Below are 11,402 nucleotides of genomic sequence, written 5' to 3'. Positions count from 1 at the left end.
GATCTAAACAATTCCACAAACCTTGTAATAGACACACATTATCCGGAAACACGCTGTGCCACATTTTGAAGACGTGACAGCAAATTTTAAAATCCTTTTTCAAGGAGTTCTCAGAAAAATGCGTGTCTACTCAGAGGCATCAATGTTTAAGAGACGTATCTAGTAATTCTCTGAGCAAACAAACAAACTACAGATAAAGCTGTCTAAACTGTGGCTGAAGAGATACTATCACCTTTGCAAAAGTCAATATGCAGCTTCTCTGTCTGTGGCTGCCCAGCTTATGAAAAAAGTCATGTTCTACTGATGTTTACTGTTGTTTTGTTGATTTGTTAACAAACCCAGATATATGTCCTTTGTTTCTCTGTGCTACAACTCTAAGGAGCTGCTGTAAAATGTGAAAGGACATATTATTTGTAGCCTGTCATCAGAGTAACGTTGTGTTCTCATGTTTCTGTTTTAGATAACATACATGACCTTTAAAAAACACGTCAGAGACCTTTAAAAAACATGACAGACAATGGCTGTGTCCCGATGACAACTCTCCATCATCAGGCTGCAGATTACAAATCCAATCATAATCTTACCTAAATCTCAGTAAATGAATGCAGTTTGAAGTGTGCAAGCATTGTAACATTCTGCACATTGCATGAAAAGTCACAGATATTTTCTGTTGAGGAATTATTTACCGGCAGCATCAATAAATTAGGGTCATGCAAGAAAAAGCAAACAAAAAAAGATGTCTGTTTTTTGAGTTAACATTTTACTAAAAGGAAAAACAATGTTGGAAAACCCAAGACAAATCTGTAGAACTACACGTCCAAAACCTTCTCCTGAAAAAGGAGCAAAGCCAGGCCAACGAGGAATGACCTTATATTCGGAGGAAAACAAATATGAACTGAAAAACACCCCCGGCTGCAAAAACAAACAATCTGGGTTTTGTTAGACTCTCTACTTACTTTCTCCTGAAGAACAAAAAAGTCTAGTGGAACAGACAGGCAAAGGACAGTCGAATAACAAACCGTCCCTCAAGAATGTTTGCAATTTTCTCAGACAGTGACAACCAGTATCTACACTGCTGTGCAAATACTGAAGGTTGTGTGGGGAAAAGAATCTGTCTAAAGGTGAAAACTGGAACTATTGTGGGGGGAAAAAAAGAGTCAAAAACCGAGTCCAGAGGGGTCCTTATGCTGTAAAACAAACTTCATGTTGTTACGGAAACTATGATCACAGCAGACCTGTGTGTGCATGTGGGTTAGCATGCCTGTGTGTGAGAGCATAGATGTCTGTGTGTATGGGAGTGTGTTTGTATGCATGTGTGTGTCTGTATGTTAGCATGTCTTTCTTGCAGGCTGGTTATCAGCATTATGAGAGGAAGACGCCTTAGCATGACCGTCACAAGTCCTGAATTACTGCTCCATCACGGTACACAGAGACACGTCCACGCACTAGCATGATGCCGCACACACACACATACACACACACACCCACACACACGCGCACACACAGTGTTGGGTAAATTACTTCTAAAAAATGTAACTTATTACTTTACTTAGTTTCTGGATTAAAATTGTTACTTACTCATCACTCGTTACTTATTTGAAAGAGTAATTCTACTACTTGTTACTTTTTTTCCTCTCATATACAAATTCTCAAGGGAAAAACAGTTTGCTCAAACAAGATTTTCTTGTGTTTCATTTAACTTTATTTTTAAAGCAATGACTTTGTGCAAAGTATGAACCTGGTTTAAGACATAACCTGGCTTACTGATACAAACATAAATTACAACATATGCGGTCCATGCCACAGCTCAAAGTGAGCTGTGGAAAAACCTTGTGCCAATACATCTATCAAATCTGAAATTAAGCCAATGTTTTGAAAACACAGAGAACTATTTAATGCCGCCATGTTCATTTTCACTGACTTTAGGTTTTGCATTACAATGAGTTGCACCTGTGTCTTTGCCTACATCTGCCTTTTGTGCACAATTCTGCTCTGCTGCAAGACTACCTAACTAACCCCCTCCCCTTGTGCATTGACCAGAGACGCAGTCACATGCAGCTTAGAGAGTAAAACAAGGTAAGAAAGTGTGAAATAATATAGAAAAAAGCTCTTGGCTTTAACACCAAAGACCCGACTTTAAAGTTGTTTCATTCACAACCGACACATCAGTATACAGGGTGGGTCTCTGCTCTGCTGCTCACCTGCTGCTCCTCGGGGATGAGAAGACTCCTTGCAGCATCTCTTTTTATCTCATCTTTGAGCCAGTTTGGTGAAACAATGTGACTGCAGCAATGAGGGCATGCCTGTACTTTGACCAATGCACACATGCATGCATGGGCGTGTGCACCAGTAGCTCAGTTTTTCTTTTGGTTTGTTTTGTTATTAACCTCTGTTTTGTATAATTTAACTGGGGGGAAATGTCAGAGCCTACAAAGCCTAAGTAAGTAACGATGGTTTCTGTAGTCCAATAACTGTAATTTAATTACAGAATTTTGAACTGTAATTTGTTACATTCCTCTGTTTCCGACAAAAGTATATAAATTACAGTAATTCCTTAATTTGTAATCCGTTACCACCAAAATTGTGCTCACACACACACATATAAACGTATACACAAAGACACACTATCGCTAAATAAAGTCCAGACTGCCTGACCTTTCTGGTGCTTGCTTAAATAATTCATAGCCAGTCTCTGACCTGTTGTTGAGGCTGTTGGAAACTCCTGGATCATTTTTCACGTCTGTGCAAAACCTTTTTTCATTGTTCCTACAGAACAATGTGCTATAAGACAAATCTGTCTGACTACACGTCCAAAACCTTTCTGAACTCTGGCCAGTTCTTTGCTGCTTCTGATCAAGATACCAACACTGTTCAACAATGTTTGGACAGAATAAATGGAGATAAAAATGAGCATCAGTGAATTCTCTGATGTGAATATGCAAACCTTGACAGAATGAATAATTAAATAGAACAATGTCTTTTATAGAAGCCTTTTGTGGTCTAACGAAAGAGCAGATAAAGACCTGGAATTAACTTAAGTTGTGCTCACATGAGGAGGAAAACATGTGATCAAAACTGCTTTATTGCAGGTGAAGCATTTTCGTATCGTATTTTCCGCATCACAAATACGATCTTTTTCAAACTGCATTTTCTCATCTGCTCCTGATTCAAAACAATTTGAACTTTGAACATACTCAGAAACGTAATTTTGATCTGAATTTTCGCTATATATGTCCATCATCAGAAAAATGCTACAAGAACATGTTAAAAACACCAAAACAGCATTTTCATCAGTGTGTCCTTAAATATCAAACTGCACAAAAAGACAGGCCATTTCTGAGTATTAGTTTGTCAAAATATTGATGTTTCTTCAAATTTCACAAAATTACTAAAAAATATAAAATTATGCTCGGCGCAGTTTTTTTAAGCTTTGGTTTGCTGCTACCAAAAAATGAATACAAGAAGAGGCAAAGAAATTCTACATGAGACGCACCATCGAATCAACAGAAAACACCAGAGCCTTTAGACTATAGAGAAAGAGTGAAATCATGTTAAAACGAAGGCATTTATCAGATTTCAGTCTCTATTTTTAGGAACAAATGGTCTGAAAGGCAGGGTTCATCACAGGAAGAGGTTTAATCATAGTAATAACAAATGATTGGTTTGGTTAATCAAATGGACAAAATTCTGCAAAGATGTCAAATTATCAGGACATCCATACTGTATGTGTGTGGAAAACGCCAACCAATTTAGTGGAGATGCTCTGTCCATCATTTCTACCAAAAACAACATGACACATCATCATTTTTCTAAGCTCCAGACAGACGATTCAGAATTATATAAGAAGCCTGGAGAAAGCAGGAGATGGAGTTGAGTGGGAAGGAGTGTTTAATGGTCCTTTGGGGACATTAAACATTTTTTGGTCTACTTTCACATCATTTTACAGCAATTCACTTTGATGTTTGGATGATGTGAGCGGTAAACATGTATCTGCCTCCATCACAACCACAACGCTCATGTTGGATGAAAAGAAGAACCTCACACTCCTCCATTAAAGCTGTAATTTTCCTCCAGCTCCTTTCTCCACCTCCTCCTCTCCATCCTTGTCTCACTTTCACAAGCATTGTCACTTTTTTATTGAGTTAGAAAAAAAATACAAAAAAAACCCAAATCTTTCTTTTCTTTAAGAGTTTATCTCCTCAGGGAGGGGTTCACAAACATCTTCCTTTTTGACCTTTCATCCCAAAATCAATTAATTTTTTACATCATTAGAAGAATCAGAAAATGTCTAAATCTTAAAGCATTTCATTGGATAATAAAAACTAAAGGCGGGATGCCTTCATGAAGTTGTGTTGTGTTAGTGTTGTCCAGCACTTTCTCAGGCGGATCTGCCTGCAGCCTTGGCTGCATTTGTCTTCACTAATGAAGCTTGTTAGTGACAGAGGCTCTGAGCGAATGCGACTCTGGCTACACTGCTTTTTTGGAATCACAAATGCAGACGAGCTTGACTGTGCATCAAGCACAAACATCAAGCAGGTGCACATGAAAGCCCGAGACAGCTGCTTTAGCAACGGGTTCATATCATGCGGCAAAACCTCAACTCTGTAAAGAAAAAGTTTTAAGCATTTTTAGTGAACCCAAGACATTTTCTAAGCTACAAAATTCACAAATAAAAAGATGTTAAATTGCTATATAAATATGCAGAATTCATGCAGGAAATATCAAGGTTGTCAGAAAGAGGGAATCCGCCCACCTGGCAGTCCATCTAGACTCCCAGACCAGGGGTAGCAGGACCGCCGCAGGGACCCACAACGCCAAAGAGCCCACACCACAGGGACAAGGACACCCCCCGGTTCAGATGGGACATAATTCCCGGTTTATGGTCCCACCAGACATGGAGAGAGGGCTGCCAGGCCCACGAAGCCAGCATCCAAGGGACACAGCCCCTGTTGCTGAGGGCCTGGTTCCACCCACCAGGGATGGAGTAGGGGACAGATGGTCAGAGGTCCCACCTTCCATGATTAAGGTATGTGTTGTTTGTGTGTGTGTGTGTGTGTGTTGGAGTATATATTGTTCAGACTTAAGGAGTGTGTGTGATAAATGGTGCAGTTAAAATTGGCGGGCAGGGAACTGAGAAGACATCTCCTGCTCCAAGCGCCCCCTACCAAGGGTCCTACATGTCTAAGGTAGTTATGGTTATCTGTTCCTGGAAGGTGCTTTAGTTAAACTTCCCTTTAAGACAAAAAGGATCAGTTAGCAATGGACTAGTTTGAGATAATCAGTTTATTGCTAGACTACTGACTTGGTTCAATTTCACTCTTTTAATGTTAATGTACTATTCCATTGGATATTTATTGTCAAACTTCCATCCAAAATCACATTTTTTGGATCTTTAAGTAGAAAATTGACTCAGGAAAATTAGGAATTCTGACATTGATTGCAACACGAAACAAACAATCTTGAACCCTTCAACTCTGGAGCTATGCAAAGCTACTTTTTACCATGCCAGAATCAGCTAAATAACATTAATCGTGTTAACAGCTATTGTATGTCAAAGAGCGTTCATTATAAAGGTTAGGGTCAAGAAAAAAAAGAGCTTTTAAGGAAAGTAAAATATTTTGTTAGAATTTTATTTTATAAAAATCTATTTACTTCAGCTAATAAAAAATAAATTATGTTTTTTTTTCAAAAAGCGTTGCTTCGATGACAAAAAGTTGCCTCAGTAAGCCATGAGTTTTGTTGTTGTGTCCATATTTCTATAAAACTAGCAAACTATTCTCCTTCTGGGAATTTCTTCAACAGTTTAGCAGAATCTTCATTCAGTGCCTTTAGTTCCACTTTCTGGTTCAGCAGAAATTCAGCAGATTCCCTTTAAATGTTATTTCCCATTTTGTTTACAAAATGGAACAATTTGTTCCAAAAAGTGGATCAGCGTGGGAAAAAAATACAAATAAGAATTTTAGTCCTAGAAAAGAAGGCAAAAATTCCCAACTGCTTCATTTAAGGGACAACTGCAATATTGACTGACAGCGTTAAAGCCCTTCAACATCCAAGAGACATTCAAGTGTTCAGGAGGGGGAACATTTTCACAGACCCCCCAAAGAAGGACTAAGATGAAAACAGAAACACAGCAGCTATCATGAGGTCAGGAAAGGCCTCTGATGTAAAAACTCTTACAGTTACATTCTTAAGAAATACAGATATGATGTAGGGTCAGCAGCACTGAGCTCAACGTGATATTTCTAGAGGAATTTCAATTATGAAAGAACATTTAAGGAACTTATTTTAGCACCAACATTTGACTTTCCTCAACATGGAACCAAGGAGCCTAACGGGTGACTAGTTTCAGTAACCCTCTGCTGATGCAATGCTGACGATACAGACGTAAGTCAAAGACGGTCACGTGCACATGCACATGCACACACACAAGACAAAGCTCAAAATTGTGTACTGACTAAAAACTGTGAATTCTGTGCACAGGAAGAGCATTACTTTATGTCATGTTCCAGAGGTTATTTAGAATATTTAGCGTTCAGATTTTCCCTTTTAAGTTTTTTTTTTTGTATTGAGATGTTTTCATGTACTTCTCTGCAGAGGGTGCCGACTCGTCATATTCCACATTAAAAGCAGAATTTTATCAAATCTTTGAGTAAAAACGAAGCCTTATTTCCTTAAAATCCTTATCAGATTTTAAAACACTAACCCACTGGGGATGGACGCATGTATATGATGTCTAAATAACGGCTATTTTGATGTTTATCCAATAGACATCGATTCATAAAAGCCTGTTGCACATCACTGACTTTTCCACAGATAATGGCATTGCAGTCACATCGTGCAAGCAGCCATTTTTCTGATGGAGGGTTGGGTTTCATTAAATGGGTTAACTAAGTAACATGACGAATCATTTAGAAGGTGCATTAATGGTGGTTTTGTGTGCTTTAAAGGGCATCTTAATGCAACAGAAAACTCATAAAGAGGCAGACAGCAAGATCTGTTTTGCTAAAGAATGATCTGATCTTATAGTGTCTAATAACAGGATCACTTTGGTGAAAGTGACAGATCAAAGTAAACCTGATCAAGTATGTATTTAGAGCAGGTTGTTGCACCCCATTTTAGTGTATTTAGTGTTTAAAATGTACCAAGTGAGGTTTTGACTTATAAGATGTTTAAAAATGAAGATGTTGCTGTTCTGGTTCTTCTGACTGAATCTGATAGTCACATATGGATAAAGGTTTCAGTAGAAACATTTGGTAATTCTTGGAATGCACCTTTTTTCATATTCCTAGTCATCTGTGATCCAAAAAAAAAAAAAAAAAAAAAAACCAAGTGTAAAATCGCCATTGTTATTTCATATTTAGCAATTGCCTAAAAAAGTCCTCTGACAGAATACACGGCTATAAGTACACGTGTAGGAGACCAGGAGACCTCTGTATGCAGATATCTTTCAGAACAATATTGGTTACACCTCTAAAAGAGTAACACAATAGAGTTGTACTACAATAGATCTATATTAGTTATCTGATAGATCTTAAAGGCTCAAAGAATTAATAAATCCACAAGACTAAAATCCCCTTGCCAGCATTAAAAACTATCACAAAATATTTAAATAGAAACATAAAAACAAACAAAAAATATCTATTTAAAACAGTAAAGGTTAAATGAATCATTCAGAGTTATATAAAGGTGAATACATAATTATAACATCACATCCTGAAAGGCTATTATTTTCTACCTTGCACTGCCTGAGGATTTAAAGTAAATAGGCTTCATCACAACGACCATGGGAGCTCTGGGTTCCCAACCAAAGATTTCTGTCACTGCTACAAAGATCTTGTATAAAGTTGCAGGTTTTTTTATTCTTTTTCTTTTTCTTTTTCTTTCAGGAATCTATGAGTCAAATGATCCCGTGTCAGCCCACACATGCTCTGAATCAGCGGGCGTTCGCTGCTTGATTGTTAGTGACACTTCCCCGACTGTGCCTCTGCACTCACATCGCTGCAGCCAAGGTCATGATGACTCATCACAAGACAAAATTGGTATAGATGAGAAAAGAGAAAACTGATGAAAGGGCTGTTTTTGCGTTGCAAACACCCACCTCGTCCCATGCACTATTGAAAATCTTTAAGCCTTGCACTTTTGCCTCAAGGGACTAAGATCCACTTTTTTTATGTGAAGTTCTTACTGAGTTGCACATAATTCTCCAAACAAGCTGAAAACCCTGCATGGATGCCGGCATTCATATTTGATGCAGAGGCTGGTGGAGGACTTGTAGTCAGGCTGCACGGCTGCAAACGACGGTCAGCTGAGCTGTGGAGAATTTTTGATGCAAGATCCTCCCCTCTTGTGAGGGCACGTCTGTTTGAGCGCATGATCCACGGTTTGTCTCCGGGCTGGCAGACAGGCCGTGGTCATAAATTTACCCAGCTGTAACCACGGTGATTTGCAGGTTCAGAGAAACCATAAACATCGGCAGTGAGCTCCCCGCTGCCCTCAGAGGAGGCTGAATTAAGTGGTGTGTGTGTGTGTTGCTTTAATGTGTGCGCATGAGTTTGTTCAAGGGCATCCCTGACTGCAGAGATGAGAGTTCGGTAATTGGCCAACGGTCTGAGAGCTGATTAATGTACGCCGCTCCATTGGCTGTGACGGCGGTGGGGAGGGGCTTGTGCAGCTGGTCAGTTAGCTGCTGTCAACTCTTTAATCTGGAACATTCTTCAAAATTAGAAGGAGGGCATATCATTACTGAGGCCAAACTGCATTCTCAAAACATTAGATTTATCTGTCCAATAGGTTTTTTTTTACTTTTTATTTATTTTTTCAGTGTATTGTTTACAACACAGCAATTAACTTCCTGTTCATCTCTGGAATACAGCTACCTTAATACCTGTCCAACAAAATAATACGCCCACTGCCAGTTAGGTTTTCTGACGAATGTCTGCACATTTTTAAAAAAGGGAATGAAGAACAAAAACTTCAAACTCCTGAAACTTTAAACTCTCGTCCATTTAGAGACACTTCTTCTGTCTCTAACGTCTCATTGAAGTGCCTTGTCAATATTTGAGTGATGTAACTAATAATACTGCCTCAAAAACTCTTTAAAAACTAATGTTTTACATTTTTGAATCTGTGAAGCCAAACACAAAATATGGTTTAGTCATTTAAGTTAAGAGAAATAAAGAAATGACAGTGACTGACAACAAGCAATAAAACAAATATAAGAAAACTTGCAGATCTTTAAAAATCCCTTCTCAAACACAACTAAGACTAAAGTTTTCATTTGAAAATATTTCCAAAGTCAGAACTCTTCTTTCCAAAATGAGCACATCCGGGCTTTTATCCCTTCTTGACTGGACTGTCATCACCTTCTTTTACCTGGTCTCCCTAAGCGATCTGTTTAACCTAAAGTTACTGTCAAATTAGCTTGTCACAAACCTCGGTGTGTAAAACTTGTTCTTTGCATTTGACTCCTCCATGGGGTGCAGAACGGTCCAGAGACAGCTGTGCTCAGGAACCATTCAGTGGTTCCAATCCCTTAATGCTGAGTCTCTCGCAAGGAGGAACTGGATCCCATTTTTTAGAGATTTGCTATGACTCTGCTGTGGATTTGAACTCACAACCTTCCAGTATCAGGGCAGGCACTCTACCACAAGGCCACTGAGCTAGCATTTACATGATTTACTTGAATCATGTAACTAAATTCTTTATTTATTCAGGCTTTTATGGTTTATCATTTGAACATATATTACTCTTCTATATTCTAATCTAAACCAGGCATGTCCAAAGTCGGCCCGGTTGCTCCCGTCATAATCAAAAACACGCAGCCCTGGCGCCTTCTAAAGCTACGATAAACCTGTGGCAGCAACCTGTGGCTAGTTGACCTTCAGAGCCTTACGGGCCAACAAAATAATTACATTTAGAAGTTTACAGTGAGTTTTAATAGTGAACGTTTTTTTTCATATAACCCAGATTTAAAAAAAGTTTTTTTTACAAACTTTTTCAATTTTATTTCTTGTCCCCAAATCCCAAATGCCCAAATGGAGCAGATATATTTCTTCTCCATTTGGAGAAATGAAAAGAATACCCTTGCAAAACCAAAAAAACTCAAATTAAACTACTTGTTTGCATTTACTAAAAGGGTTCACCAAATGTGGCCCTCTTTGCAGAAAATTTGAACTCCCCTGATCTGTTGAGGGCCTTCTCAAACTATATGTCACAACATTTCCCACCATCTGATGTTCTTCTTTTGATTGTTGTCATTTTCAGTTTTCACCTTTTTTTTTATTTACGTCTTTTATGTCGAGCACCTTGTGACTCACGCACGGTGCTTGCTGGATGGTGCAGGCAGGCAGGTTCTTTCATTTGGTCAACACCTCGTGGTCTCGCTGCTGTTAATACTTACATTTTGGAGGTTAGTCTTATCATAAACAAGTTACTGAGGGTGTATTATGTGGAATAATTGTTGCTCCCATCACAGCTTGTTAAAACACAGTTTTTCCGTTTTTTTAAGTCTTTACAATATAGATAAAAAGAAAAAACACTAAACAGCACAGACAAAGCACTAAAATGGTCAGCAATAAACATTTAGGGATTATAATTAGTAGCGCTTAATTAAGTCTTTATAGTGAATTTAATCCTGTGTAGCCTGCAGCATTCCAGGTGTGATTCAGATGGAACACATTGAATAGTCTTCCCCGAGACGTTACTGGGGATGTGAATGAAAATGTAAATAAATCACAACAATTTTCCAAGATTATCACCGTTCACAAACAGAGAGAGGAAAATAAAGTGTCAACAATGCACTTATTGCTTCCTATGACACAGCCAAAAGGCAGTTTGCAGGAAAAAAACAAAACACACTGTTAAGGAACCAGCTTTACCAACAAAAGGGACAATGCCCGTACAGATTTGAGTGACTGAAAAAGATCTGCAACCACACTTGGTTTCTACAGGCGTTTCGCTTTTAGCACAATAAGGTGCAAAACTAGAAGCTCAGGACCTCTTCACCCAAATTCCCAGGACGTACACTGCAACTGAGCGAAAATATTCATGTAGAACAAACTCAAAAATCCCAGACCGTCTTTGAATTTAGCTCAACCTCGTAGCTAAAATCTATTTCATATCCACTTTTTTCCTTTGATCAGCTTAAACCTTTTGCGTCTTCACTGTATTCAGTAAAATACCTGTATGGACGTGGCTTCGGCAGAGGGCTTTGCATCTGGAACAGAATCCCGCACTCTTTCAGAAGCTGGACTTGAACTTCTCCAGTTTGTTTTCAGAGCTCCTGCTTACAGAGGAGAACATAACGGATACACTGTGCAGCAACAATGGAAGCTGGTGTGGTTCTCCCTTAGGCACAGTTGGTTTTTGTAAACAGCATCAGAAACCTGAAAGAATATGTCTCA

This window comes from Oryzias latipes, chromosome 13 (genome assembly GCF_053564925.1).
Source record: "Oryzias latipes strain Hd-rR chromosome 13, Olatipes_Hd-rR_3.1".
In the NCBI taxonomy this organism is placed as follows: domain Eukaryota; kingdom Metazoa; phylum Chordata; class Actinopteri; order Beloniformes; family Adrianichthyidae; genus Oryzias; species Oryzias latipes.
Note: the sequence above shows the minus strand (reverse complement) of the source record.